Here is a 24,412-nt window from a genome sequence, read left to right as displayed (position 1 = left end):
GCTCAACACGTGCTGAGATGAGTGATATTGTTCTGCTCCCGTCAGGACTTTAAAAGTATTTTTCCTTGAGCTGATCCCTCACATAGAAGTCGATATATTCTTATTGGCTGGAAAAGGCGACGATTCGATTAGGATGAGAACGGGAATGAGAAAGTAAGGCCTAAACATATTTACTCTCTGCTTATATTTGCAGTTTTGCAGGAAGTACCACAGCGGCGGTGGTTTACTAGTTTAAATCTATAACAGTATTTCCATTTTACAGGACGTACTAAAGAAAAAAAACACCCACTGTTCTGCTCCTTTTCCATATATATTTCTTCCACTTCTGTTTTTACACTGAAACCCTAAAAAAAGCTCTCTTTTTTTACTCAAAAGGATGGTGTCAACACTTCACGGGTTTAAAATATCTTTTAAATGAATAGTTTTTTACAGGAACTGAGGCAGGCTGACAGATGCAAATGGCTGGAGATTAGTGTAATGAAGACAGACGCTGGGATCCCGGTTGAAACAGGATGATCTGGCACCGGCGCCAGGGCCTTTTAATGCACAGGGAGGGGGCAGGGAGGGGGCAGGTTCACCTGAGGTGAGGACAGTGGGCTAAGACAGGGAGACAAGGTCAACACGGCTGCTCTGTCATTGTCCATCCAACAGCTGAGAAGGATACAACTTCATTTAAAATAGAGAAAGGCAGCTATGGAATCCGGGGAAAGGTGATATTCATTATTCCACCCGGCCTGGAACACATTTCTGAACTGATTTCAATGAATCAATATGCACATTCACTAAATCCCTTTAATGTACTGTAAATTTCAAAAAGCCAGTCTCGCTTGTGGTCATTATTTTGCCATTTTTAAGCAAATATGCTAAGCTTTTAATGCCACTTCCGTGGGGGCAGTGCCACAGCGCGTATTTGATGTTAATGTATGAGCGGAATGAAGAAACAATTTAATCCAGAACCAAAGCATTTAACGCTCACTAATGTCAAAGTTAATCCAGAAATCCACAGGTTTATCCCAAAACCCACATGTAAGCAGTCCTAGCAGCGCGTCCATTTCACAGTGTGCCACCACAAAAAAACCCACATAGGTTTAAATGTGCTGCAGGAAGAGCGTGATATAGATATTTAAAGATATTTAGCTGTAATTAAAAAAATAATCACTTTAACTACTTTTAAAGGGGGTAATGCTTTAATACTGCATCGCCGACTAGTGTGAATTAGTGTGAACGCGCCAACTATAATCTATATTCTGCTTCGTGTTCAGTACATCTGTTGCTGCTATGGGATTAATGAGCACGTCAGCTTGTTTTAGGAGTGCTCATAGACTTGACATTTAGGTAAAACACCTTGTAAAAACAGGTTGGCAATTTTCCCGCTGAGAGACAGTGACGACCGAAGGGTGGCAACGCTCCTCGGAAGAATAACATTTGAGGAGTAATAAAACTCTAATATGCCATAGACGGATATTAAAAGGGATGTTTTTGAGAGGCTGTAACATGCTGAAATTGAGCTGTAAAAGAGAGAAGAAGTCCCCTCATATGCAGGCTGCTAAATGGAGCAGGTGGGTGGGGGCAGATGCTACATGCAACCAGTCCTGTTCAAAATATCTCTCACTTCTGAGGTTTAAAAACATTATCGCCCTTTTATTCATGTAATAGCAAGTAAAAGGTTTCCTCTAAGGTGTCATTTCAAGTGAGACATATCGGAAGAAGAACCAAGGAACCAGTGTGGTGTCAAATGGTTTCTACCCAGTTTCTGCCCACTTCTTGCCCAGTTTCTGCCCATTTTCTGCCCACTTCCCGCCCAGTTTCTGCCCAGTTGACTCTTCATTAAAACGTTAAGAAATACACTGAGAACATATCACAACCTCTGGTTTCCTAATCCCAGAATTCCCACCTGAAACATTGCTTATTCATGTGTAATAAACGCAGCACAGGATCTGGCACGTGTGCTGCCAGAGGACATTCAGCCATTCATGATAAAAGTTTTGCATATTTAGCTCCCTTTTCCAGCGGTAATCAATGGTAACATGGAAAAACAAACTTGCAGGTTTAAATGTAGCTTTTCTTGCCTCCCACCTCAGGCCCCTCAACCAATTAGTTCAGCTCAATTATTGACGGAGCTCCACCAGCACCCACCCTCCCCCCTTTGCGCCCTCCTGTCAAATTTATCCTAAGAAATCCAGAGAAGAAAGGTAAAAGGTTGCACTTTTGTTTCCACACGCGCGCCCGGGCCTGTAACGGAGGTGCATCGCGAGGAGCCGTGCTCTGGTCTGACTGGGGAGACTGGGACGATGCACACACCAACCAGCCTGACCAGTGGATTTACACCTTGGCGTCGGGCCCTTGCAATTCCACAACGAGGTGCGAAGGCACATCCACGTCCTGCCAGGGTTGAAGGCGTCTATTCGCTGGAGACGGTTGATGTGGGGACGCGTTCATTTGCACCCCGTGTGGCTGGATGACCAGACGCATCGATGATGTCCTCATGGTGTCAGAAGAACGCGGCTGTGATGAAATCGGTTCGCTACTGCGTGGAGTTGTCACCTCCGTGTGTGGGTATGTGTCTGTGGCCGTGCACAAACAAGCTTTTGAAGGTTGATTTTTAAAATTAATATACTCTAATAAGCCCCGGAGGCCTGTATTGTACAGCTAAACGATCACTCCTGCATATTCAGATGATTGGCCCTGCGGGGGTCATTAAAAAGCCTGTTTCTGAAGAGCCAGTGGTTAATGTTAATGAGCTGCAGTAACTGTTGCCCCTCTTAATGCGGACGAAAACCCCCCGGCTTTGGTCTAAACGCTGCAACGGTGGCTGCGGTTTGCCCGTAAACAGCCTCAGATTTATTGGGCCGCTCGGCACTCAGGACCGACCAATGGCGACGGACCATTTGTATGCGCTAGCTCGCATCAACTGTTCCCTATTGGAGCCAACCTCTGATATTTTAGGAATGGAAATGTGCCGGCAACCTCATAAGTGAGGCACTTGACAGCGCTGCGATTGGGTGCGATAGACTGCCAGCCACCCAGGGGCTGTAGTGACAAAGCTCTAATTGTGGCGCCGCGGCTGAAAGCTTGTTGACAGCCATTTCCATGCATTAGTGGGAACCACTGTACTTTAGTTCCATTAAAGCAATGTCTCTCTCCAGCCGCTCCTGAGCCAACGACAAACTATATTTGGAAAGCGGTAGTATGAGATTATAAAGCGCTGCCCCTTGGTGCCACCACGTGTGACGTCATGAGCATTGAGGAACAGATTTTAGGTCAAGTCGAGCGGCTGCACTTGCGAGCGATCTGCTTTTGAGGACGTCTAAAACGGTTTCTGGCGAGGACGTTTTTCACGTCCTTTTTCTGTCCGTGGTTTGTGATTACCGGCTTCCGGCTCCTCTTTGATCCCATCAAAGCGTGACGCCGGATCTCGCTCTTCCTACATCTGTGTTTGAGGCCTCCATCACCAGATTTCACTGGTGCCTCGCAGGGAAAAAGAAGAACGAGGAAGCATCTGTTGGGGTCACCTCTGCCTGTGCGGTGGTGTCTCTTCGCTCACTGCTACTGTTGTGTTTTGTGGAATTCTCCCATTTCATCTTTAATTTTCCTTAATTATTTCTTTAATTCTTCTCTTTTCACTTTAATGGTTTCATTGACTAAAAAGCCAAGACGTCCTTGGTAGCTAGGCTAGCTTAATGAGCGCTATCACTTTAAGTAGTGTCTGTCCATGTGACCGCTTCTGATTTGTTGAAAAGGAAGCGGGAGATTTCAGTTGCTACCTGTCAACATTCGTACCTGGTGTCCGGCTGCTTGGTGAGTTTTATTGGGTTTCTAACTTTCTGCTGGCTTTGTCATCTGCTGTCATGGTGGCTCCTGTGGTGCTGTTGGGGCTACTTGGTAAAGCTAATGATAAGTTCTGGATAAGTCTTGGGTTTGTTTGGTATACGTGTGTCACTGTCATTGTCTCCATGCTCCTAAACTTAAATATTGATATTGTGATGTTGTTGATGGAGATGGATTTGGTGCTTGACTGTCTTTCTGAAGCTTTAAATGTTTGTTCAGATTGCATTTTCCCTTGCTTTGGAATGTTTGATTGTTTAACCAGCTTGTAGCAAGGATGTCTACTTCCTGGTTTGCCCAGTGGTTTCTGGGAGCTGTAGTCCAGCTGGATTTCCTTTGGAGAGATAGAGGCTATTGGGGCTGCTGGGCTATATCACGTTTGCCTTTCAGACATACATAAATGCTTGGGATTTGCTACTTTGAATGTTATTAATGTGTTTCAAGATTTAATTTGCTGCTGATATTTGATGTTTGATATTTGAATATGATGCATAATATGTGTGAAGTATTTAAAATGCATTTGTTCACTGACATCATGCTACTGAACTTTTATGCCCCATCAGGATACAAAATGAATTAGTCGCATTTTAAAACATCTGGTGTAATGATGTTTAATATTGCAATGTGTATGTAAATGCTGGAAAGTTGTGCTCATAATGCACATGAGTGAAACCTTGCATTTCCTGATTTCAGGTTTATTACCTGCTCACTGCACGTTGGAAATGAAAATAACAAAAGTGGGAAAAAATTGAATAGAGTAATATCCTTATAGTTTGGACACCAAGTTACCCTTTCTGTGGGGAAAACGGAACAGCTACACAAGTGGCTTTTGCTGTCTTTTGGGGTTTTTTCTCACACTCAATTGATCTAAAGAGAACTTCTCATTTCTTGTTGTTCTATTTGTTACAATAACTCTGTTCGCAGATTGCTAGCGTTGAAATAGGCCCATCTGCTTGAATGAGCAGACATGCTGGCCCGTGAGCACTGTTTGCTTTGGCGAAATCTACGGCAGACGGATAAAACGGAGACTTTCATAAACCATTAGAAAGATCTGAGTTCAACCCTAAGATGGAGCTCAACCACGCGATTCACCTGAGAAGCTACTACATCTGGGAGATGCTAATCTCATCAGAGGCTTCCTGTTGCCAGGAAGAGCAGACTTGACAACAAACAAAGTAAGACTACTGAAGCGGAACCAGGGTCCCCCAAGAGCGTCTTGTCTGCCTCTTTGTCGAAAAATCTGGGTCCACTTCCTGGTCAGGTGTGCAGGGCTTTGGAGAGAACCCTGCCATGATCGTCACTTGTGCAATTAAACACATCCACTGAAGAATGGCCTTGACCGAGCTCTGGCCGCCGCTCGCTGAACGGCCAAAATGGCTTGGCAGTGCACACATGCCGGCGGATCTCTCCTGCCAGAGGCAGTGTGCAGATAAAGCGTGCTTGGTGCACAGCCACCGCTGTAAACATGCCAGGACAAGAAAGGCAGAGGATGGCGTCCAACAGAGCCATTACTTGGCTCTTGTGCTGTCCGTGGGTGCCACTGAAGAGGAGCAGCACAGAGCCAGCAGCAGCACTTTTGTTCATTATGACGCTCGCGTTATATGTAAATACTTTGATTTGATTTTGAAGCAGCCTTTTGTTTAAAACAGTCGCTGTGTGTTCTTTTTTATTTTTATTTTTTTCTTTTTCCTGTTGGGGTTCCAGGCACGTCCTGTGCAGAGCGGCTCCGACCTGGGCGGCGTTCGCTGCAGCTTAGAGTCTTTGCATTGTGCAGAAGGAACCCAGCTTCGCCGGACCTGAGCCAAACTGTCAGGAAGTAAAATGAATTCAAATGTAAAGCGCTTCGGTTCAGGTGTGCGTTTTAACCCAGGACTAAAGTGTTGACAAATTGAGGCGCTACAATAAAAACCCAAGATGAATTTCTTGAATTCTCCACTTCCAGATCAACCATTTTTGGCAGCATGAATGCATTCTTATAAATAGAATATATCATTGCTTGGCAGGACTATATTAGCAACAGAAAAATCCTTGTTATTGTTTTATTAATCCTCACAGTCGGTTCTGTTCATTTTGAACATAATGTCAACCATTTCTCTTGAACGCCGTGACCAATAGGGCCCTTTCAGTCTGTGCAAACAAATGTAGGCTGTTGGTGTCAGTGGGAAGATTTGTGGTTCCGTGTGCAATTAAAAGTTATTAAACGCTGAAAATTGCTGGAATTGGTTTTTAAAAGGGGCATTAACATGATAAATGATCCTGAACCGGCTGACTTTTTGTGCAGGAAAGAGAACCTCAGAACAGCTGTCAAATAGAGTCACATTACTAAATGTATGCACTTAGTTGAGATGACATTTTATGCTAATGCTACGCTGTTGAGTGTTATGAAAGCTGCATTGATGTTTTAACAAAGGAAGCATTATGATTCTGCAGCTCTAAAAGACTCGGTTGCTTCAGAATGGGAGACATGATTGAGCTTTCACATGTTCTCCTCAGCATGCATCCATTTTCCCGCATGCCTCACATATATGTTCACAGGCTAGCTAGGCTCGTTAGCATGGCTTCTTAGCATTACATCATTTTCAGTGCATTTTACTTTGTAGATGGACAAATGCTACATGGTCATTTAAAATTAATTTGCAGGTCATGGCATGAAATGATATTTTTATTTGTATTCATCAACTCTTCCGGGTCTTTGCTGTTGAAGAACACACTGCGCGGGTCATTGTTCATAATTGAATTCATGGAAAGGTATGAAAAACAGATAATTTATCCATTTCATTTATTAATATGTCTACACCTGATGAGATCTAAATAGAACAGTTCTATTAAACCCTTTTGGTTCCACTGCTTTTAGTATAAATATCAGTCTAACTTTCACCCTAAAACATCTGTAGATGCTCAGAAGAGACTGTTGTTTGGCTAGCGTTGCTCTCAGTTCTTTGGAAATACTTACAAAAGGTACATTGATGTTCAGGCACTTTGCTTGTCATCCTGGTGCAGCTCTATTTAAGTGAAATTGGACCATCGCACCCTTTCGCTGCCCACTCGCCTCCCTCGCTCATGTGGAAAATCGGTGGCTGACACTCCGCTGTCAATCATTCACGAAGACCGACTTCTTCCTGTGATGCTTATCAATAATGAAATGGCCAATTTAGCTGCCTCTCCCAGGTCTCTCACTCTGCCTCGCTCCGGAGTGGAACATTTTTCTGCATTGCTGACATAAGATATTGTCCTGCTCTATATTCAACAAGAGAATGCAAGAGCCTTTACGTTTGTTTCAACGTGTACAAATGCATCACGCGTCCCACTGAGGGGGCTCCTGTCTTAGGTTGAGCACCTCTCATCGGATGTGAGCATTACCCTTGTCATAAAGTAAAAGCCTATTTAAGACTGGCAGCTTGCTATGATGGATGCTGGCTCAAGCAGATCAACCATTTGTTTGCCACAGAGGAGACAAATTGCACTTTTTGTACTCCAGGATGACAGATAAGACCGTCGACTGTAATACCAAGGAGGTAATATCAAGCCCTTTCTTTTCCCTTTTTCCTCTCCTGGTGAATTATTTATGTTATAAATCTTTTCTCACCTTAAAATCAGCCTATTATTCAGAATTTCCTATTACCTCTTTTCATACTGATGCATCACCAGGCTTTTTTATGACATACCCATGCGACAGCTGTTCATTGACGGATATACTTGGACTACTGCGCTTTTTATTCCAGTTACTTTGTGTGGAGCTTTTGCAGCGAAGTTTGGGGGGGGGCGGGGGAGTTGGATAGCTCATTTCTCATTTGGGAACATTGTGTCTTCTGAGTAGTCACCTTCTAAAAAGAGGCTCAATTTGTAGTTCGGTATCACTGAATAAGACGAACATTAAAAATCACAAAACAAGCAAAAAAGTTTCTGAGCCCCATGCTGAGTTTACCTCTACGCCACTGCGATTTATTCTGTTCCGCTGCGCATCGGCATTGAAGTGACAGAAGGGTATTAGCAATGTTAGCCCTGTGGCTTAATGCATTTTCTCACACTACCACTGAGCGACTTGCTCATGCAACAGCACGCCCATTAGCTCCAGGTGTTACCAAATCTTGCAAGCCCTCCAACTTCCATTCGACACGGCGCCTATTACGGTAGATTTTCCAAATGATGTGCCTGCTTGAATGCCTTCCTTGGCTCAGTGTGATCGAATAATGACTTTATGGGCAAATAGGAGATAACTGAGGAAAACAGGCACATTGAAAAGGAGCAGGAGGCTTCTTTCATGCTACCCTTCACTTTAGCATTCTTGTCCCTGCGGGTGTTTAGAGTGCCTGGTGAGAAAGACGATAATTTGGGCCTCGTGTGTGTGTGTACACATGCCAGCAGCTGCCATGAATATTACTGGACTGTACAGCAGAGATGAGCATTCCTTTGTGCTATGCATGCCTGGCTTGTGTTTTCTATGCATTAGCCGCCGCCGCCTGTCTTTGCAGTTGAGCGTCAGACGGTCCCGATGCCTCGCTGTGCCGAGGACGTGCATCGAGCGAGGGGCAGAGAAGCAAAAAAGCCCGCAGTTGAAACAGAGAAGGGGGTATTTGGCATTTGTTAGGGAAAGCTGCTAAATTAAAAACATAAAGAGGAATATGCCATAGGGGGAGAATGGAAGATCAAATGTGAAGCAAGACAAACAAATGAGTACAGAAAACAACAGAGAGCAAGTCGAAGAGCATATAAAGCCAATCCCTGTGGGTTCAGATGTGAGTTTGGAGATAACAACTGACAGATAAGAGAGGGTTGGAGTCTCAGATCTGAGTCTAGGCTTTTAAGAACTTCACTCTAAACCAAAAGGCACAGTCCATCATACACGTCAGCAAACGGGTGCCTGACATGGAGGGACGGCGGACTTTTGTTGTGCTTCACCCAGGAACAATATGGCTTAAACACGTGTTGTCCTTTTTTATTTAGGTCAAAGGGGGGGAAGGGTGCTGATCGAGGGGGTAAGAAGAGCCACTGGAACTTCAAAGACATTCAACTGTGATGCAACTGGCTGCAATTTAATGCCAAACTTCAGCAACTGGGCCTAAAGGAGCAGGTATTTCAACGGCGAGCAAAAAAAAATTCTAAATGCTAAAGCGCGCAGCCACAAACCGCTAGCTGTCATTATCTCAGACAGATCCCCCTGATATTCAGAATTAGGCTCAGAACGTGGCCCGATTTAAATTCCATTAGCAGCTTCTCTGCAACTCATCTGCAAGACTCGGCAGCCAAAGACTAACATTTGAGCGAGGTGAAATTGGGGTGCAATCTTGTGACACCATAAAGAATTGGCTCCACAGATGGGAAATGGAATGATAACATGAACTTGTAGTTAGCTCCATGTGCGGAGAAAAAAAGACTCTTTTGCATTCAATTCGAATTGAATCGCAAGCACTTGAAACCAAGAGACGTAGGCGGTTCGTACAGTAATAACGATGCACGCTTTGAGAAATCAGGTTGCTCCTCACCGGATCTTCATTTTTAAAAAAAGGTTGATCTTGATCCATCTGACATGTGATTACATTTTTGAGAGGCAAGCTTGTTTTCATCTTTATTGTCAATTTGACATTGATACAAGCCGTCTGTTAACTGGCTGTACGGGTCGGTACGATGGCGGTGGCCATTACACCAGGGTACTATCAATACGTGGGAGGTGTAGCTCTCATGGGTCACCAGTGAAACCGATCAGCCGGCCAATCAGGGTATTAACAGACCTACATTAACATATATAACAAGCTTGGGACCCTGGCCTAGTGGGTACTCTTTTAGCCCTGGTGCCTCGAGTGGAAAGTTTAAAAAGTAGAGACAATAATAGAGGAGGAGGATTCTTTCCAAACTCTCGAGTCTGCAGCCACGAGTCAGGAGGTGGACACTTGGCTGTGGTTGTGACGTGCCGTTCAGTGTTGAAGGATCGTTGCATCATCAGATGGAAGATTTTGGAGGGGTCCTCTCAAAGTTCTCACCGACTCCCGATGACCAAAAGCTTGTTAAATACAAGTTTACGTGAACTGAAAGTATATAAAATGTCAGAAGCACCTAATGTGGGTTGAAACGTGTCGCTTAAGCTTCAGATTTATTGAATAAAAGTGAAGCTAAACTTTCAGTGCAGTTTTCAGATTGGTACACTAGAGCTCTCACTCCAGATATTGAATGTCCTTTGTTGAATTATACATCAGCTTAGCAGCGTTAAACAGCCGCGGTCACACACGAGAGGCTGACTGTCCTTTCAGACTCATCAGCTCGCCAGTTTCTCTCTCTGCAGCTTCAGCAGAGGAAGGAAATAAAGCAGGAAGCCCGAGAACATGCTAGTCATGAGCACCGTGGTGTTGTAGGCCGGCGTCTTGGACGCCAGCCCACCTGCATATGCACGAGGAGACGCTTTGTGCATTTATTTACCATAATTCGCTGTGACCGTTTTTGTTTTTTTGTTTTTTTCAAAGGCCAGGGGAAGAAACCCAGCCCTTTGAGATAAGCCCCCCTTTTGTTTTTAATCAAAGCCCTGGTTTCAATGAGGAAATGTTCCAAATGACTAGAGTCAAATGAAAAGGAGGTTTACATGGACGCGGCGCTTTGAGAAATCAAATCAGACCTCAGAACCACTGCCCAGAAAAATACTGAAGCAAGGCGGCGGCTAACTTTACACATCCAGGTTTGGCCTGATTCTTTTCCGAGTCATTACTGAGTCAAAGGCCCTGCGGTTGACATGTGTGCCAGTTGTTAGTCTTGAAGAGTTGCATTGAATGACACCATAAATCTCACTGGAAAGAAAATGTTGTACTTTTTTTTCTTGAGGAACCTGCAAAGAGGGCAGAAACAGTGCTGAACTTTAATCAGCACGTGCGCTATTGTTCTAAAATAGACTGACGATGACTATCATCAATGGATATATTGAATAACATTGTCACAAAATGGTGGTTTATTTGCAAACATGTGATTCAAGATGAGCGTTGCAACGGATATATGGAGGAATCATCTACCTTCTAAATCTTGTTGTCTCTAAAATGACCAGCGCTGATTGTAATTATTATTTTAACTGCTAAAGTTGGCTATGGCCACCTGCGTTCCTCCATTCTAATCGACGCTCTGGGATATTCCGTCTGCAGCTACTACCCCCGCCGTTGCTGCCGTGCAGGAAACGTGTGTCAAGTCTCGTTTACAGTTTCACATTTGTCATCTCAATCCGAAGCAGACCAGGGTAATATATCACGGGGCCACGCGCTTAAATTCCTTTGAACTGGCCTCTTTGTTTCTGCGACTCGTGTTTGAAAGGACTGTTGCCAGGCTGTGCGCATGCTATCTCACCCAGAATCTCTGAAGGTCTTTTAGAAGTCACCACTAACTAGAAGCTGGGGAATAGACTGCCTGGCTTGATGGAGAAGAAAAGGAGGGGTACCCCCAGGAGGCCCCGTCAGTCCCTGATGCTCACACCTCATACAGATTCTCTTTCATGTGGACTATTAGCATCAGGTAACGTTGCAGCCCACCACTTTGAAGTCAAGGCAGATATGAAAGGATCAGAAAGGAACAGGAAAGGAGGACGTAGAGAAGTGCATTTAGATATGAATGGTACGCCACATGTGCGCCAACAGGACATACGTCGTATTATAATCACCCCTGACAGCAACCATTGAAAAATTGCCTCATTAAAATCTACCTGAATGAATAAAATATACATTTTCATGCTGCTTGTCTGAAGGTATGAGTGTCTACTGTAATCCAAGAACGTAGAGAAACACTGCAAAAGATGGAGAGAGAAAGTTCACATTTCGAGAAAGCCGGCGTCGATAGCAACTTTCCTACCGAGGAACAATGTTTCACGGAAAAGTTGTGAACATGTTGTCTTCACGCGCCGCTTCCCCAGTTCTGAAGAGTCTCATGACTTGGCCCAGATGTGATTCTCACTCACCCCTTTGTGCTAAAGCTCTCATCTGCGTGTGGAGCTTCGATCCGGAGTAGTCCAAGCAGCAAGAGCGCTGCAGGGGAGGAGGGATTTAGCTGAAGAGCTTTCGCCTGCTATGTTAATCCTGTGGCTACAGAAAGAGAGAGAGGAAGAGAGAGACGGGTCAAGCGGTGAGAGAGAGACCGGGACCCGCCATCTAACCAGGGACGGCTCTGCAAGTTCAGCCAAGTGGCACCACCAGATATGTGAGGTTTTGGAGGGAAGCCTGATCAGAGCCAGTGGATCTGTCAAACACAAGTACACGAGCAGGTTGCTAAAAGCAGGAGATGTGCAGCGTTTTACTTCATGCAGACGGGGTTGAAAGACCTGGAATCAGAAAATCAGTTTATGCTTGAGTAGCAGCTAGTTCCCTTTGCAGTTTTGTTAATTGCCCAATACAAACACAAGCTGAACGGGTCTATTTATACCCAAAAACAGAGCAAAAATGGGTTTCCTGCTACAGTCAAAACCTCATTTGTTGGTTAAACGCATCAGAAAATATTCTCTCTTAGTTGGAAACGGGTCTATTTGAACCAAAGTTTGTTTTAAAAGGTTACTTGTGTCTAAGTTTTATTGTCACTTTTGCCTCAGCTCATGCTAACTCCCACCCCTACACGCTAGCATAATTGGTGTCTTGGACTATGGACGAGTGTTTAATGTCAGAAGAATTTGTGCTCATTATAATTCTGGATCGCTGGAAGTGAGATAGCATATTTCCTTAATTTACGAACACTTTTTAGACATTTTTTTGTTATTTAGGTTGCTCCTTTTTGTTGTCTTAAAAAGAAAAAAAACTTTTGTAGAACCCACATCACATAATTGGAGATGATGATTTCGCCGTTCCTTGACCACTTTGCCTAATCACTAGACAATCTGAAGTGAAATAATTAGAACACTGGGGCGAGTATTAAATTTAGATTAGAATCTCAGATTTGGATCGTTAATGTTCAAAAGTGGGGATTTAATGGACAGCAGAGGGTGAGTGGTTGGAACAAAATCAGACCAAGTAGATTAATCAATCAGATCATTTCTGATATCTTGAATCAATGAAATTACTTTGAAATGATCAGATAAAAAGTGACACAAACGACGAGTGAGACAAATAACTACCCGGCTAGACCGTACACAGCGTACCGCCGTCAGCTTCTTCGTACTCTGACATCTGTTATTCTCACACAGATTCGCTCTGGCAAACCAACAGAACAGCAAGTATTTTTTCCGCAGCGACGGAAGCATGAAGACAAACTGGTGCTCCTATTCCGGGAACACATGACAGGGCGTGTTTGGATGGAGTTCCAAGCTCCCCATATTGCCACGCTGTAGTGTGTTGGTGCATCGAGGAACGCGTTGCTACTCTCTCATTAAGCTGCAGTCATGGATATAAAACTTGATAGTTCTACATGCAGCCTAAAATATAGCAAACGCATCCAGAGGAGCTTAAAAAGTATCTCTGGGAAGCACCGTTAGCTTGTTTGCTTTATGGAGAGGACCTTAAAGCTGCACTGTGCGATCTTGCATGATGTCACTTCCATTGACGTTCGAGATAAATACAAAACACAACAGATCAAGTTAGCCCCTATTAGCGGTCGTGAACGAGCACAGATGGACTATGATTTCTAAACGGGGGGCTTCTTGTGCTAGCCTTTGCTGGAATCTCTAACAAACTTGTTTTTTATTTAGCCAGGCCCTCAAACACGCCCCTCCCCCCCAAAAGAGGATCTGTGCTATGCTAATGATGCCAAGATGAGCTAACTCCTACTTTAAATTCCTATCTCGACACACAGTCACCCTCACCCCACCCTCAACCTACTTGTCGGAGACTGGCTGGAATGTGGTGTCTTATGTTTTGGCGCACCACCTAGTGGTATTTTTATCTTTAGATAGGCAGTGAGCAGATTGAGGGGAGATGCCAAAGATTCAAGACAAAAATGAAATCAGCCCGACATCGTACCGCATCGTGTTACTTCCGATGTACAGGCCAGAATTTATTTTGTTTATCTCAAACATGCGTAGCCGATAGCTTTCTGTGCTGTAGGCTGTGTGCACGGTAAGGTTGTCTGGTGTATCAGACTGTGTTAGATGGAACACTGTTGTTCTTTTACTTCCAAAATCGAAGTGTTAATATCACCTGCTGGAGTGTTGGCATAGATGCGCTCACTGTTAAGCACAGTAGGATCATTAGCAAAGGCAGCGTTTTCTAATTTCATTTTGTTTTAATTATCAGCATCTTAAAAAGGAAACCAGAGCTTATTACACTTACAATCACTGTTATTATCCAGAGTGCGGGCCTTTCAATAACCCAGAGAAGGCCATATTGATGGGTTGGCTAGTATTCAAACATAACTTTTATTGGATGCGTGTGCTTCTGTTTGATAGATTTCTGTCAGATGTCAAACGATCCTTCTGCCCAGACCTTCAGATATGTAAAAGCCTCTGCGTTTCTTCTCTACCTCTGTTTTCTGCACGTAAACGAGGCGTTTCAGGTGTTTGTACATCGCAGCTTACCCTCCCGACTTCAATTTCCTAATCGTGTCCATTAATAACGATTGGGGTCGCACGTTCGCTCCCAGACGACTGGATGTGATCGTGTGTGCGAGAGCGTCGACAAGCGTCGCGCATCTGCACTCATCTGGAGCTTTGCAGAGCCGAGGATCGTTTGGATGATTGCGACGTTAAACACAGCTGCATTAAAACAATGAGTCATTCAGGCAAAAGCTGCAATTATTGGTATTAAAACCCCGAAATAAATGCAAAACAACACGGAGCACGGAGACTCACAAAGCTGCATTAATTCCGAGTATGTGGTTCTGCTCACATCTTCTGCTTCCCCTTTTGCTCTCATGCCCCCAAGGCCCACCCCCCCACACCCACCTCAATTTGAAAAAGGAAAAAAAAACTTTCCGTCAAAGCGATAGTAGGCGGTAGCGAGTGTGGGTGGTGATTTTTGGTTAAATGTGGGGGTAATCAGCTTAATGTGGAGTTAAAGGACTGATTGGACGTCGGCCAAATCTCCGGGCTATTAAAGCAGCGCCATGTTCCCGGTGGTGACCTCATCCTCCGCTTTAATTATTGCAACAGCGTCTATCTCCTCCTCTCCGTCACCCCGATTCTGTGTGGGGCTCGCTCGTTCTCACCTCCACACGTCACCATTTGGCTCTTTCCCTTCTTTCGCCCTCTTCTGTTCCACTTTCTCTTACGACTGTTCACAAGTGGAGCGCGGCTCATTTAAACGTCCTCAGCGGTGCCAGCGGCAGATGCTGATTTCCCTCCTTCTCTCTCCTCCTTTCTTTCTCCACATCCATGTTATTTCCCATCCTTGCTCCCTTCTCTCAGCCCCCTCCCAACCCAAACACCCTCCCAGCCCACACCCCCTCTCCAACCTCTCTATCCATCTCATCCCTTTTGAGCATTTCCCTCTTTACTCACATCAGCAGATGGTGGCTCACTCACTCACTCACTCACTCACTCACTCACTCACTCACTCACTCACTCACTCACTCACTAAAAAAAGACCATACAACTTAATTACATAACCCACCTCACCAAATCCTTTGGCCTCTCGGTTCCACCTCTCCTCTTCCTCGTACCGCTTTCCCTCCTGATTTCATTCTCTTCAACATGTCGGTCAAACCCGAAACTCTTTCTTTGCACCTCCATCGTTATATTCTCCAAATCTCTTTTCCGTTCTATCCTGCTCGAGGCTTCCGATGCTCATTGTTACAATAAAGCGTCGGTATTGTAAAAAGAACAACTGGTGGCTGCTCTTGTTGAACCACTCACATGAATTCTTTATTCCTCTAATTCCCCTCCAACGGCTACACACACACACACACACACACACACACACACACACACACACACACTCTATCTCTCAAAGCCCCGCCAAGGCAAAGAACAACCAAACACGACATTTGGAGAGTACACACAAACAAAGCCACGTGAGATGAGTGCACACAAGAGCAGACCCAAGTAAACATACAGAGTGTTGCGCGGCGATATCATATCATCTATGCCAAACATCTGTTGGCACATCTATAATTTCAACAGAACCCTGGTATGCCATCGAGACGCGCCCGGTGCCAGCTGGGCTTGTGCTACTGCCAGCTTCACAGCTGCTGTGTGTGTGTGTGTGTCTGTGTGTGTGTGTGTGTGTGTCTGAGTGTGTGTGCATGCATGTGGGACCAGTGGGTTTCTCTTCGTAACATAGCAACATGTAATTTCATGTATTTTTCAATAGCACCTCTGGGTAGAGATGAATTATGGCTTGGTTAGGGTTAGCATGAAGCTCACGAAGAACTGCTTTGTTGCCTTATCAAGCTTTAAAGGTGCACTTTGTGATCCTGAATGACAAAACAAAACAAAGCAGAGCAAGCTCGACCCCTTCCTAACTGTCATGAATGCCCATTGACACCAAAAGTGGGTCTGCGCTCCGCTAATGGTGAATGAGGGCAGGCAGCTAGCGTATCGAGGGGAAATGAACAACGAATTGAGACAAACCTGAAATGGCGCTGAAACTGCGCAAAATCACATAGTGCCCAATTAAGTAACGAATACAGGACAGTAATCTTGTCCTTCAAACGATATGAACACACAAATGCTACAAAAAGGAACCCTTTGTTTTAACCGTTTCAAGCAGACATGCCAGGTATTGATTAGCCCAGTGATGAGGGTTCGATTGTGGGCGTGCGGGCAGCAATCATCACCTTTTCAACATTCCTGTTGTGTTTTCCGCCCTTTTTGGGGGTCCATAGATGATTTCTTCTCAACAGTGACAGGAATTCCAATCATTACTAATCATAGCAGTCGTCCCAACTTTTATTTTTTTCATATTTAAAGCATCTGTTCCAGAAATGTGTCTGTTTTGGCTTCACTCTGTTCTGCTGCCTGGTGCAGATGTCACTATTTACATTAAAGCCTTGAAGAAGCCCACAGAGGATCCGTCTGCTGGTACCTAAAGAGTTGCTTCAAGTCGTATACCTGAAAACGAAGACACATCTACACTAATGAGCCAAGTAATCTTCTGTCCCGCAATTAATTCAAGCCGTCGACGCTCCTTCCATCAGCATTTGTCAGCAGGGATTTTTCTTTTAGTAGGGGATGAAAGCCTGGAAACTACGATCATGGTCGTGCTTATCATATCAATAAAAAGTGCTTCCATCAATTCTTCTTTTCTGTAGTTCGGTGATGGACTGCCTCATGGACATATAGTAATATACCATTTTCTTCTATCCGATAAACTGAAGAAGGTATTGATTTGCATGAAGAGTACATATCCATCAGTACTACAGGGAATCTGTGAGATTGGTTGGGTGTTTTCAGAGACACGGGTATTGATTTTATATCGCCGCATTCGTTCCTCGAGGTCCTTGCAACGATTGGCAGGCTCGATTTCATTTTAATCATACCTTGAGGTGCTCCTGTCTGTATTTAATTGCAAACATCTGAAATATTACATGCAGCAAATTGATCTCAGATAGATTTGGTGGGTTTTCGACTCCTGTCTGGAGGAGTTTGTGGTTTTGTCCAACTTTTTCCAAGTCAGTAGTAACCACTAATGGTGTGTGACAGCTCTATTCTGGCACAGTGGGAGAAGACGAGTCCTGCAGTCGGTGGAGGAACAGATTCAACCCTTCTCAAACTCTAACACTCAGTCTGGATGGGACTGTGAAGTAGAGGGTTCCCGCTTCAAAATCCTGGTCTGGACAAAACCTGGAAACGGGAAGGTGTCCAGACGCCTTCAGAGCACTGCCAAGATACCTCTGAGCAAGGTAGCGAACCCCCAAAATCCTCGCGTAGAGCCCTGCTATGAGCTGGTGACCCATTGGGGGTGTATCCTACCTTTGCCCATATGCTGCTGGGATCGGCTCCAGCACCCTGTCTGTGACCCCCACAGGGTTAAAGGGGTCAAGGAAAAGAAAGAAAGAAAGAATTGTGACTTCCTGCCTACACCTGAGTCACGTGTGTGTGGTTTACCGAGGACGCCAAAAGTGTGTTTGGCAGCCATCTTGAATGTCAGCCGTTGAGAAGGAAATGACCCCGTTTTTCTGGGAGTCCTGGGACGCTGCATCGCATCGTGGATCCAGCTCACCCCGGAACGCCGCTGACTCAGAGGAGCCGCGGTTAAAATGTTCAGAAATACAAACGGCATTAAGCCACATTAAAGAAGATTAGGGCAAGCAATCAAGTATCTGTTGCCATGGAAACGCCAAGCCTAAACTGTTATTAAGTGGAGCCAAGACTAAGAATCTCCATCAGGGATAAGCTAAGCGTTATCTACCCCCCCCTCCCGCATGCTTTCTGTCTGTAATTCGGGATAACATGACAATCCGCATCCCAGATTATCTTTGTCTTCTCGGTGTATTTATACTTGTTCTGCTTATTTATGGAAACGAGGATTGTGCGATTTGTCCCTGTCTTTCACCGACTGGGACCTCAGCGGTGGCTGGAGTGGGGGTCAGCGACAATGTGACGGGGGGGGGGTCACCTCCAGAAAAAAACTTGATTCGAATTAAGACAGCCCAACCCATGTCTCTCCCTCTGCCCCCCCCCCCCCCCCCCCCCACACACACACACACACACTGTCCTACTTCCTGCTGTGCTAGACAACAGAAAGTGTGACAGGCTTTTCTGTCGTCCAATTGGGTTTTTGAAAAGCAGCCAGCTAAAAACGTGGGCTTAAATATGAGAGCTAAGCCGAGGGAGTGGCACACGTGGGGCCATGTACCACCGACATGAGGTGAGAAATGGAACCGTGTGGGTTGGAGTTGATTCTGAATAAAACAAACTACGACATTTAACTGCACAGAAATGTGCTGCATGGTTGCATCTATTAACATATCATTGAGCGCGGGAATAAATAATTATTTACAGCTGGTAATAAACTAGTTTATGTTATCTTTGCTCTGTTCACTGATGAGAAGGGGAAAAAAGAAAAATAAATTCCTAACATATTTGAGTCAGGCTGCTTCGTGATGCAAGTAATTGCCAGGATACGATATGTTGACGATGTGTTGAAATGGCTGTAGAACGATTACTGTGCCTAAAAGTGATCCACTGAAAGAGATTTACGTAACGCGGCTCCATTATTTCAAAAGTCTTTCTACCACTGTAATTCCGAGCAATTATTGCAATCTCATATTATGAATCAGGCCATGAAGTGGTCAGTGCACCATAACGGCAAGTAGGCTTAAACACGGGTGAGAGAGGTCGATGTGACACCCAAACACCGTAGATTGTGTTAATCGTGTGTTTCAAATGCTCTTGGGTTTTTTAAATAAACACCCAAAGGTATGTACATTCTATAGATGGAAAACTGTTATGGAAACTGGATCCACACTATGGAAGATGTGTAGCGGAACATTTATATGCAACAAAGCCCATCGACGTTATTTGGGATACCGTGCAGAGCAGAAGAGATTTAAAAACAAAGCCAGCTTGCTATTGGCTTGTAATGATAAACTCAAATGCCAGGAGCTTGATTGTGCACATCCCTTGCGGGGGCCACCTTGCTAAACCTAACCATAACCTTTACACAAGATTTTTGGCTCTTTTTTTAGCACAGATCCTCAATTTGGGAGGGTGTCCAACAAACACACCCAACAAAGCTCCTATTTCCTGCTCTTACCTCATTACTATGAGAACATCGCACAGTCCCCACATGCTCATCATCTATTACACAGAAGTGTCGACACTGCTCATCCAGGAAGTAGCTTTGGCTCCCATAAATTGAATTGGGATGGTTAATATTCCACTCGGGGGCCCTGTGCGCTCGGGCGGGGCTCTACACAGAGAAGTGGAAAGAGACACATAATGTTCTGTCAGCATATGTAGTGGGCCCAGTCCATCTGTGTGATAGAACCCCCACAGCCGCTATAACACCTCACCACCCTCCACCCTCACTGTATCTGCCCTAGAAACCAGTAGTCATGGCTCCCAATGGGGCAGAGCTGGAGGAAAAGTTCCCAGAACAATTCTTTGTGTATAGTTTACTCCATGTACGTGCATATGTGCCCATGACTTCTCCAATACACCAGCGCACATGCAAATTCTGCCCTTTGATAGCCATTTCAGTGCAAGAGTGCGTACAGTACAAGCTCCTACTGCTGTATTGTGACAGAGGTCACCTGTCTACAATCTGGGGACTGTCGTTCCTTCTCCTCTCCTTCCTGTTACCCTGTTAGATGTTTCCCCAGAGGCCCCTTAGCCTTGCTGCCATCTGCCGGAACGACATTCACACTGATTAATTAACAAACACAGCTAAAAACAGGCTGGGCACTCTTTAAAACACTCATTATATAGGACATCCGGGGGCTGAGTGTCAGAGGTGTGCTGCCAAATTCCTTAAGTCAAGCCTAGTTTCACATTCCTATTTACGCGCCTGCTCCGCCTATGTGATTGGATGGAGTGCCCCCCCCCTTCCTCAACAAGATGGGGGAGGATGAGCGAGGCGATGATACTTGAGTAAAGGTGGAAGATGGGAGATCTAAGGCTCCGCAGATGTGTCCCAGCCGACAGAAGAACGAGCCGATTAAGAGTGAGTTATGAGCCTTGGAGGAATTATCAGCTCTAAGGTTTTTTTTTTATCGGCGTCATGAAAGCGGAAATTGGTTGTCACCAATAGGATCTCAGCATTACAGGTATATATGTTATCAACGTGCACCCGTGAGTAACTGCACGGAGGTGTTTTAGAGGGTAACCCTTTAAATCCCTCTCTGCTTCAATGGATTGAGATTGGGGTTAAGAGCTATCACACAGCTATGCGCACACACACGGAGATAAAGCCTTCTCGTTAATGTAAGATGAGCGCGCGGGGGGATTAATTGCAACAGTTATGACCTAGAGCTATAAAGAAAGATGTATTATGAAGAAAAAACAATCCCAATGAAAATAATACACAGTGTCCACTGGTCCTTATAGGTCATACAGCAGCTTGCTAGTGTTATCTCCTAACAAACACACACACACAAACCATTACCATTAACATCTGTCCACCCTGGTGCTGACCCCCCCTCAGCTCGGGTCGAATGAGGCCCATTGCACCGCGGTGAGATGGATGGGAATTTATGTACTGATGTGTGTAGCGTGATGTTTGCCCCAGGCCAGAGTACTGAAGCGATATGATCCCAGTAGTCACATATCAGCCAGGCACATTCTAACAGCAGCGATGCGGACCGTCTAAATGCTCGTACGCGCTGCAGGAAATTGGAAAAAGATGAATTATTACATAGTTTTCTTGCAGTGCGACCGTTGGGTCGTCGGGTCCTGGGAGCTCTGGCCTTGTGTTAATGTTGGAACCGGAGCGATGGCGTCTGTGGTCTCACTGCGGAGCATTGATCATCGTTCTTTCCTTCCGTCCCGCTGATCCTGCGGTGTTTCTTTTAGCCACAACAGGCCACATCAAAGTGAACTAACTGCTCAACACAAATTAGAGCGCTCCTGTGGTTTGGCATCGACCTTTGACCGTTTACATGGACCGACATATTTGACACAAAAATGCACAAATTCTTAACAATTCAGGTCCAGGACTGAGGCAGACGACCACGCGGTCGCTGATTTTGCATTGTCAAGGAGAAACAATGTAACCCTAAAACCTGAGGTTGATTGATGTCTGTTTCCTCTGCTTAAATACCTGCAGCAGACTGAGCGTGAAAGCAGTTTCCAGGATGGTGCGACATCATTTGCCAATGTGCCGCTAATATCTGCAGCAGATGTTATGTTCTGAAAAGACATTTTTTAAACATTAATAACCGATGTTCCCAAGCGTTCACCATGTACTTGCAGGAGGAAGTCACACAGTAAATTATTGTCACCCCTTTTTGCAGATGCTCTGAAGTGACAGATGTTGACTCCATTTCCAGTGATCTTTGAATGGTTTGGCGAGCCATTGTGGGCATGTTGTATTTATTATATTTGCACAATGTCTCTACAGTCCTGACTAGAAATACTTTTGGTTCTTCCTCTCCTGAGATGAAGTAATAAACTGGAAAAAATGACCCGGTGACTGTGATTATTGAGTGGCTGTAAATAGCACAAGTAAAATATTAAATATGACTTGCAAGTGCATTTGAGGGGGGGCATTGTTGTAATTAAAACCCCCAGGAGTCAACCTGCTGTGTTTGCTTTGAGATTTTTTTACAGAGGGCTTACTGCAAATTTCCTAAAATCTCTGGTAGGTAACACTTGAAACGATTTTAAAAATTGAAAATCCCCACCCACGAACACACATACCGAACATCCAGAAGCAAAGACGGCTGAAGAGAAATCATTGTCACGCATTTATAAGCATAATCACATTTCGATTAGACGCTGCTCCACTTATAGATTTCCCTTACAGAAAGTGAAAGTGTAACACCTTATTGAGAGATCTGGCAATTTTCACAACATTAACAGTCGACGGTGGTAAAAAGCAAATGCAGGTGTGAACGGAGTTCATATGTGCAAAGACGGCAGAAAACATTTTCATGTGTCAACTGGGTAGCGGCACAACTTGGAGAACGCCAGCTATGACTACGTGCCAGACATATACTTCTCCCAATACCACTTTTACATCTTCCCAAAACAGATATTAGAGCACCAAGGTGTTGTGCGGTTCTGTTAACACCCTGAAGCAAAGCACTTGAGTAATGAAGAGCAACCTCCTGCTGTGGCATTTGTGTTCTGACTTTAATAGCTTTCATATGACTTATCACTGTTTACACAGATATCCTGCCAAGACTTTGAATGCATCTTGCAGAGTTCCCCAGTGGCTCAACCGGTTTGTGCTCCATGTTTCCAATATGCTACACCCCGAGTGCGGGATGCGAATATCAGCTCCTGCTGTGAAGGCACATCTGTGTTTTAATATGTTGTTTCCTGCCAGCCGCTGGAGCTGCTAGCATGGAAGTCTCTAACCAGGAGGACCCGGCTCTTGTTTAACGCTAAGTACGTGTTTTAACCGTAGAAGTGCAACTGCAGCGTGTAAGACCATGGCTTTCTTGATTATTTATGCGTTGTGAGCTGCAACCCTGGAGGCTCTGGGCTGTAAATTTGGAATTGTACTGCAAAGTGATTCGTACAAGCTAAGCCAAACTCTTGTCTGTAGCTATAGACATTAATGGGATTCAGCCCAAACAAGCAAGTAAGTGTGTTGTCTGTGTTAATTTACATCAACACAGACAAAGCACCGCCAAAGAATTGCAGCATGCAATTTGAATTTCAAGCTGCACAAACATAGCTGATGCTGCATCCAGCAGCATATTGATGTTGCTTCAAAGTACAATAATTTCCTCTGTTTGTGTATTAATTTTTTTTTTATATTCATTTTTGATAGGTCAAGTAAAGGGCTTGAAATTATGCAGTTTGTCCAATGAAGGAATCAAATGGTGCGAATACACAATCAAGAAATACGCACATATTTTTATATATATTTAATTACAGTGTATATATTTAGAGGAAACAGCATGACAGCAAATACAAAATGATAACTGACAGTCACTAACCTCACAGGTTAACGCCTGTCACTGGAAAAGCTTTGTTCGTAATCACGTCATTTAACAGCTTGATATCTTCTTGTTGCGACACGTTAATGATCAAAGCAGTTTGACAGTCCCTGGGATCCACCTTTGAACCAAGAGATCCATGCGATCCAGAGAGGAGCAATCTGATGACGTCGCATGCCTCGTCTCCCAAATCCACATCAATATTTCATATTTACCACATCATTTATCCACTTGCTTTATCATTTATGAATGTTATTTAGTGAGCGCGGTGCACATTCAGGAGATGCCCGTGTGTTTATGTGTCTTTTGTAGGTTTGCCATTTAGATAATGTCAGGGCAGGCCATAAGCTTCTATACCTTCGGCAAGGGTATTCTCGCTGAATAAATAAGTGCCCTGCTCTCAAGTCTTGACACTTAATTATTCATATGGAGCTGAATGAGACATTGTTTATCAAGGCTGTAGCACTGAGAGGGAGCAGAACTATACACCTGTGTGTGTGTGTGTGTGTGTGTGTGTGTGTGTGTGTGTGTGAGTGAGAGAGAGAAAGAGAGCAAGAAAAGGGTTGGGGGGGTGATATTGAACCAGCTCATGTGCAGGCAGCCAACTTTCTAATTGGTAATTAAAATACCTTTGACAAACTAGCTTCAGCTGTCTGCTCACTATTGGTATGTTAATGAGGGTTGAAGAGGTAAAGTGCATTCCCACAAGAGGGGAAAAAAAGCTGGCATGAATGAGAATGTATGTGTGCTTGTTGCGAAGAGTAGCAGCTTTAGCTTAGATTTCAATTTACATATGAGTGGGGACCGCCTGTTTTTAAGACAGAGATTTTGTGCACGTTGTGGCTCAATAAGCACACAACCAACCGCGGCAACGCAGCAATGCCGTTGTGTAGTCCTTGGGACATGCGGGTTACCAACTTTCTGTCAACTGGAATGTGAATTGCGAACTGGTTTATTTTCTTTGATGTGTTTTGGTTGGAAAGAGGATGTTGCGTTAGCACATTCTGTTGGCAGCTGGGCTGAGAAGGTTTCTCTGGTCGAGCCCCAGCGTGGAAAAAAAAAACTTACTTGGTGTTTTCATAGCAGGGGGAAGGGCAAAGACACATTCAGAGCATTGCAGAGGTACCATCGAGCAACGTCCCAAACCCCTAAATGT

At 44.6% G+C, this 24,412-nt stretch overlaps 1 long non-coding RNA gene across 1 annotated transcript; it reads left to right on the top strand.

Annotated features, from left to right (window-relative positions):
* The first annotated feature begins 3,745 nt into the window (after positions 1 to 3,745).
* LOC105417618 (uncharacterized) lies at positions 3,746 to 6,095 on the top strand. Its single transcript, XR_965205.2, has 3 exons — positions 3,746 to 3,798; positions 4,750 to 5,000; positions 5,530 to 6,095. It is a non-coding gene; the product is annotated as an uncharacterized lncRNA (long non-coding RNA).
* The last annotated feature ends 18,317 nt before the right edge of the window (positions 6,096 to 24,412 follow it).

Source organism: Takifugu rubripes, chromosome 17 (genome assembly GCF_901000725.2).
Source record: "Takifugu rubripes chromosome 17, fTakRub1.2, whole genome shotgun sequence".
In the NCBI taxonomy this organism is placed as follows: domain Eukaryota; kingdom Metazoa; phylum Chordata; class Actinopteri; order Tetraodontiformes; family Tetraodontidae; genus Takifugu; species Takifugu rubripes.
This window is presented reverse-complemented; position numbering and strand designations above follow the sequence as displayed.